Source organism: Cebus imitator, unplaced genomic scaffold (genome assembly GCF_001604975.1).
Source record: "Cebus imitator isolate Cc_AM_T3 unplaced genomic scaffold, Cebus_imitator-1.0 Scaffold763, whole genome shotgun sequence".
Taxonomy (NCBI): Eukaryota; Metazoa; Chordata; class Mammalia; order Primates; family Cebidae; genus Cebus; species Cebus imitator.
In genome coordinates, this window is record NW_016108078.1 from 625,369 (window position 1) to 632,600 (window position 7,232).

Consider the following 7,232-nt stretch of genomic DNA (forward strand, 5'->3'; position numbering starts at 1 on the left):
GTAGCTGGGACTACAGGTGTGTGCCACCACGCCCAGCTAATTTTTTTGTGTTTTTAGTAGAGACGGGGTTTCACCATGTTGGCCAGGATGGTCTTGATCTCTTGACCTCGTGAACCACCCACCTCGGCCTCCCAAAGTGCTGGGATTACAGGCGTGAGCCACCGCGCCCGGCCACGTGAATTTTATCACAATTTTTAAAAGCTGCCATGCTAAAACACAAAAACAATGTACTTCATTTCTATTAAGCAAAAAAGTTCATAAGAAAAATATATCCCTGAAAGGGCATGAAAAGCTCATTTCTGCAGTGAGTCAATCTCAACATTTCCCAAACCAAATCTCATAATAAGCTCTATCAAAACAATTTAAAATGGTATCAATTCTACTTTTGAAGCTTTAAAATTTCTGAATGAATGCCTTATAGATGTCTTTTGGTCATCAAATATCTCCTAACGGCATCATGAATGTTACGATCTCAAACAAAGATGGAAAAGACCCACTCGTTTGAAAGAAGTCTGGCGTTTGGCCAAGAGACAAAATCAAGTATATCTGTAAATAGAGCTGGTCTACTTATATTAAGAGACTGAGAAAGGAGGGTTTTTTTTTTTTTTTTTTATACACAATTCCTTCCCCACAAAAACATACACAAAAATTTAAGCTCTCCACGAACAACACTTAACTGTGGCCTATCGGGAGAGGGTGCTAGAATGCGGGATGGGGGGGCATGGAGAGCATTAGGGAAAAGAGCTAACTCATGCTGGCCTTCATACCTGGGTGATGGGTTGATAGGTGCAGCAAACCACCATGGCACACGCTTATCTATGTAACAAACCTACACATCCTGCACAAGTACTCTGGAACTTAAAAATAATAATAATGTAATTACTTTTTAAGAAATCAGTTAAATATGCTAATAAATGTTATTTAAAAATAAAAAAAATTAAGCCCTCCGATAATTATTTTTATTTCAATTATCTGACTAGAAATCTGATAGCGGGCCAGGCATGGTGACTCATGCCTATAATCCTAGTATGTTGAGAGGCCAAGGTGGGCAGATCACTTGAGGTCAGGAGTCTGAGATCAGCCTGGCCAACACAGGGAAACCCCGTTTCTACTAAAATACAAAAATAAGCCAGGCATGGTGGTGAGTGCCTATAATCCCAGCTACTAGGGAGGCTGAGGCAGGACAATCGCTTGAAGCTGGGAGGTGGAGGTTGCAGTGAGCCGAGATCACGCTGCTCCCCAGCCTGGGCAACAGAGTGAGACTCCGTAAAAAAAAAAAAAAAAGAAAAAGAAATTTGATAGCAATATAACCATTATTTTCTTTACCTCTGTCTACTCTGGTTTTTTGCAGCCACTGGCTTTATCATTTACTGGCTCAGCAATAAACAATATAGTAAAAACAGAAAACTTATGAAAGAAAGTAAAGTCAACACTACAGAAATCTAACTCCTAAAACTGTAATTATATAAGCAACTGTAAACTTGTGATATGAGGATCAACAATGGTCTAGAAGTCAGAACTCCAGGGTCCACCACTTACTACGGCAAGTCTTGTTTTTCTGGGCTTCATTTCTCTTTCAGATAGAAGGAAAATATACCTTTCCTGCCTGCCTCCCAACCAAAGTACGGTAATAAAATTATGTACAAGCCGGGTGCAGTGGCGCGTGCCTGTAGTCCCAGCTACTCGGGAGGCTGAGGCGGGAGGACAGCTTGAGCCCAGGAGTTCTGGGCTGTAGTGTGCTATGCTGATCGGGTGTCAGCACTAAGTTCAGCATCAATATGGTGACCTCCCGGGAGCGGGGGACCACCAGGTTGCCTAAGGAGGCGTGAACCAGCCCAGGTAGGAAACAGAGCAGGTCAAAACTGCCAAGCTGATCAGTAGTGGGACCACACCTGTGAACAGCCACTGCACTCCAGCCTGGGCAACATAGGGAGACCCTGTCTCTTAAAAAAAAAATTTTTTTTTTTAATTATGTGCAAGGTATGATAGAACTCCAAACAGGGGACATAACCTAGCTTGGTGGAAGATGCGGGGTAAAGGAAGAAAGGGAAACCAGGAAAGGCTTTCAGGAATAGCTGATGACAGCGGTTAAATTTTAAAAGAATGAGTTCAAATTCAAGGGGAGGGGGAGAGAAAGCATTCTAGGTAGAGGGGGACATCAGAAGCAAAGGCAGAGAGAGAAACACCATAAATGTGTTTATGTTATTCCCCTTCTTCAACAATCAAGAGTTCCTAATTTACCCCAGCCTTAACCTAAGATTCCAGCCTTATCTCATTGCACTCTCCAAATATACCATGCTTACACTTTCAAGACCCAAAATGTGAATGCCCTTCACTGTAGAAACATCTAGTTCAAAACTGGGAGACCGCCTTGCTTGGCTGAGTTAGTGCAACATTTTCAGACTCTTATAGTATACCTTTATACTTCTACTGTATAATTTAATACTTTAAGTATTCATCTCAATCCAAGAGACTATGAACAGAGTATGACCTTTTGTATTCAAACTGTGGGTAGCCTAAATAAGGATTACACTCTTTCCAATATCAAAGCAGAATAAAAGAAAAACAGCATGGGAATGTTCTTAAGTTTGCAACATTTCCAAGAAAACTGAATATATATCAGTAAAATTTGTTAAAAAAAAAAAATCACAAAATGTTAAAATCCATATCCATTAATCTTGACCCAGAACAGAACGAGACCAGGAGAAGACATCCTTACCAGAAGATAAGAAGTCAGAGAACAAAATGTTCACATAATCTGTTGTAATTTAAACCCACACCAAAAAGCGAGTGTCAATTTTCAAACAAGATAAATTTGGAATGACCAAAAAAACATATACAATCAGCTTTAGTGCCTTTTTTTTTTTTTTTTTTTTTTTGGAGACAGTTTTGCTCTGTAACCCAGGCTGGAGTGCAGTGACACAACCTCGGCTTCGCTGCAACCTCGGCCTCCTGGGTTCAAGAGATTCTTCTGCTTCAGCCTCCCCAATAGCTGGGATTACAGACACGCTCCACCACACCGGCTAAGCTTTAGTGCATTTTTGCTATCCTTTAATGCAAGGTATCTTTCCCTTGGGCTGTCGAACAATTTTTAAACTTCAATCCTAAGGATAGAGACTCTAAAAGACACCTGCTGCTCTGTCACATACTAAGACCTCTTCAAAAGTTCTCTTGGTATTACAAATTACTATATATGAAAAGCAGGTAATAATGTCTCCAAAAATTGAATATAATCACTACTATACAGAAGATTTTCACAACTCAAAGGCTGTTTATTCATATAATTGTCTCAATGAACAGTAACTCTTAAGAAAAAATAGCCATACTACTCTTATCTGTTTTGAGGGTTCAGTCTCATTTTAACAAAGTCTCTCAACTGCCAAGATTCGGAGATACACACACACGTACAGGACTTCCACCCATACCCCACTATATAAATGTTTCACCACTCTTAACTAGCCAAACAAAACCTCTTTCAGTACAGTGAAGCCACTTCACCACTTTCATCCTCACCTATCATACCATCTCCTCCCCATTCCCAACCTGTCAGTCAAACAACACACACCACCCCTTCCCAAATAACACCTCAGAATCTCCTTGAACACAACGAGCCGGCAGTATTCCTCACCTCATCCAGTCCCTCACACATTAGCTGAACGTCTGAATTAAATCTACTTTCCTTCACCCTAATCCTATCAATACAACCCACTGAAACCTAACTGAACTTCTCACAGCCGAAGCGATCTTCCCTTTCAGTAGCTTCAATCTCACTAAGTGATCGCTCAGTCCTTTGTCAACCGTCTCCTGGTCCCCCTCCGGTATCCTTCTCACCTTCCCCGTTCCCTGGTCTTCCATCAGCTCCCAAAGTTGTCACCCCTCAACAACAACAACAACAACAAAAATCAAAAACAAAAAAGAAAACAAAACAAAAAACGCACCTCAACCTCAAATCTGCCATTCCCCACTTTCCCCCTTTACATTTTCCTCTCCGCCTATTCAGCGGCTCCGACAGCCCCTCATCCCCGAGCCCGGCCTCGTCCGGTACCGACTGAAGAAGGCACTCACCCTGCCTCGGTCAAGCCGCCCCCCACTAGGACGCTTACTCCGAACAGACTCTTGGCCGCCACTGCCTCCCTCCATTCATCCCTGGCCCATTCATCTCTCAGCCAGATCCCAGACACGCCCCCCGGCCTCCTCCCTCTCTCTTAGCGCCCCGGCTGGTCCGGGACCCTCACCAGATTAAAGGCTCTTTGCAGAGGGAGACTGACTCTTTTCGCTTCTCCCTCGCCCTCTCTCAAGCCTCCTCTCACCCTAAGACAAGCCACACCGTAGAACAGACACATACACACACACGTCCTCCTCCCCGATCGCCTCCTCCGATGCTTCTTACTCCTCGATGTCTCGAGCTCCGCTCCGTGTCGTGTGCGCTTGCGCGCGCGAGCGTCTCCCCGCGAGCCCACCGGGCCAGCTACTGCCCGTAGGTAAAGAGCGGGCGGGGAGAGGGGAGTGGGGTACGAGCCCAAGCTCGCGCTCTGCCCGGAGCTGAGCAGGCGCACGCGTACTCCAACCACGGAATTCGGACGGGTTGGAGAGAGGGGCGGAGGGGGGCGGGGAAGGGAGGGGAGGACAGGAGAGGGGGAGGGGCGGAGAAAGCCAACGGAGCAGCCCCAACTCGGAACGGCCCCTATCGCAGCGAGGTGCCGAGTGGCCAGCCAACGAGAGCGCGCGCACGCCTCCCGCCCCCCTCGGCGCCGCGGGAGAGAGGGATGCGCGTCGAGGAGAAAGGCTTCTCCCCCTTCCAAAGAGAAAAACCTCTTTAGAGGAAGCACGCGCGACACCTCCTGTGTGTTCCGAAGCGCTCTCGATATCTCAGCCGCTCTACCCTCTCCCCTCGGAGAAGAAGAAAAGTCCAAGCGCACACTACTTCCTAGCCCCTCACCGCCCACTCTCGGGTCTTCGCGACTCTCTGAATGCAGTAGCGCCGCTGTCAGGATGTGGTACCCACCGGCACCTTTTCTCCTGCCACCCCTAACTCCTTTTTTCCAACTCCCGGGTTTTCTCGCGATACCCATACCTGCCGGCTTTGGGATTACAAGTCGAGGCACAGATTTACAAATACTGGCCTCCCTGTTACGTTGCGGGGGCAATGGTCACAGCATGTCCCCCCCACCCCACAGAACCGCAGTGCGAGAGTGCGGGGGCTGGGAAACAACCAAAGCAGGGATGGGAAAGAGAAGCTATGAAGCGGATTTTTGACGGCATGTAACCGCTAGGCCTGGGCACGTGCCCTGCGCCTCGCAGGCGGGTGCGATGTACCCTGGGAATTGTAGTTTTTCTTCCCACCTCTGGTCCCACTCCCACCCTCAGTTTTACTTAGGCCTCTGACCGGGAGGGGGATTACCGACGCCATTTTGCCGCGAACAATGGCCCTCTGCCCTGACGGTGGCAGGTGGGGGAGGGATCAATGGTTTTAAGAGTTCGGTGAACCTCCCCGGCCCCTCGGTGCCATAGCAACCTCTTCAGAAACCTGGTCCCGCCCCTTCGTCGCCGCCAGGCTTCTAGACCGCGCGCATGCGGAAAGGCTGCCTCCCACTGAGACGCTCTGTCTCCCACCGGCCACCTCCTTGAAAAACTCCCAGATCCTCTAGCTAGTAGTGAATGCTGCCTCCTTCGAGTTTTCAGTACATGTTAGCCTCGGCGCATTCAAACTGCTTCCTGTGCACTGCCAGAAGCAGTATAGAAGTGTTTCTGTCATTCTCCCATGAATAATCCCGGCCCGACAGAGGAGGAAACTGAGGCTCAGGAGTGGAAATGGACATGAATTGCTCAAGTTCATACTATTTGTGGAGTTAGAACTTGAACCCAGGTGTGCTCATTCCAGAGCCGAGGCATTTTTCAATCTCGCAAGAGTCATCCGGTGAGGCAGCTAAGGGGCGGGGCATTCTTTTCAGATGCTTCTCAAGCCTTAGCAGGATGACTTGAGTGAGGCTAGGAGGCTGTGTGGGAAATATCAGACTAATGTTTTCAGCCATCTGACCTCGGCCCTATCACTGAGTTATCCCCTCTCCACTACCTATTTTTCTTTTCCTGCTGTAGGCCTCAGAAATCTCAGTCTTTTTCAGCTCTTTCGAACAGCACAGTCAATAAATTTAACTCAAGTTTCCAAAGTCCAAATAAAGTATATATAAATATATATATATATTTACATATACTCGGTAAATATATATTTATACATATTAATACAATATATTTGTATATATATTTATATATACTTGTTAAATATATATTTATATATATTAATACAATATAATTGTATATATATACTTGTTAAATATATATTTATATATATTTGTGTATATATATATACAAATAAAGTATATATATATTCCTTTCTCTTAATTTTGTATCCAGCAAAACAAATAAAGTATAATAGTTTGTCTTTGACTTTGTAAGGGACGAGGGGAATATAATGGTGGGAGGCCTTGTAGCCCTGTCTCTTGTCTCTGTCCCTTGCTTATTAATTTCAATATTGCCAGAACATGTAAGGAAACCGGACCATGCCCTTAATACACTCAAACTCCCATCTTTCCTTTTTGACAATGGAGGGAGATGCTGAGAAAACAATAGGGCTATGAAGCCCAGCCACTAGATGGGTGGAGATCTTCCTTCCTGGCGGATTTAAAAGAGCACGGAGTGGTTTCTCCAAATAGCTTTACCATTCTACCTTAAGGGTCTCTGGATTCTCAATTAGCTGAAGAATGAATGGGGGTCTCCCACACGTCTTTCCTCACTGTTCCTGAAGATAGTCTCTTTTCCCTGTTTATTGGTTGACTAGTGTGGGAAACACAGAGGAAGAGTAGCTGAACAACCACTAAGGGGCAATTTCAAAGTTTCAAAGGTTAACAATTTATCCCAAGTCTTTGTAGGTCCTGTCTCCCATGAGATGACAACTAGAAACTTGTGGCCTCCGTTTTAATTTCTCAATGTCATTCTATTCCCACCACTGCCACACACTCCACTTTTATGAAAAGCAAGGCATCTAGCTCGGTTGTGGCCTGCTCCTCTTTCCTTGTCTCTGAGCCTGATAATGTATGTAATGAATAAAGAACCATACTGGAGGTCGGGCGTAGTGGCTCATGCCTGTAATCCAAGCACTTTGGAGGCCAAGGCGGGTGGATCACCTGAGGTCGGGAGTTCAAGACCAGCCTGACCAACATGGTGAAACCCCGTCT

The 7,232-nt window shown here is 45.8% G+C and overlaps 1 protein-coding gene across 5 annotated transcripts in view; it reads right to left on the reverse strand.

Annotated features, from left to right (window-relative positions):
* WNK3 (WNK lysine deficient protein kinase 3) overlaps positions 1–5,254 on the reverse strand; it is a 176,025-nt gene extending 170,771 nt beyond the window's left edge. The window contains exon 1 of one of the 5 annotated variants that reach the window (XM_037735263.1): positions 5,075–5,254. The gene's annotated coding sequence lies outside the window, so the exon portion shown is untranslated. Of the gene's footprint in view, positions 1–4,345; positions 4,683–5,074 lie in introns of those variants that run through there. The other 4 variants (XM_017519653.2, XM_017519655.2, XM_017519652.2 and 1 more) reach the window with 4 other exon arrangements.
* Between the last annotated feature and the right edge of the window lie 1,978 nt (positions 5,255–7,232).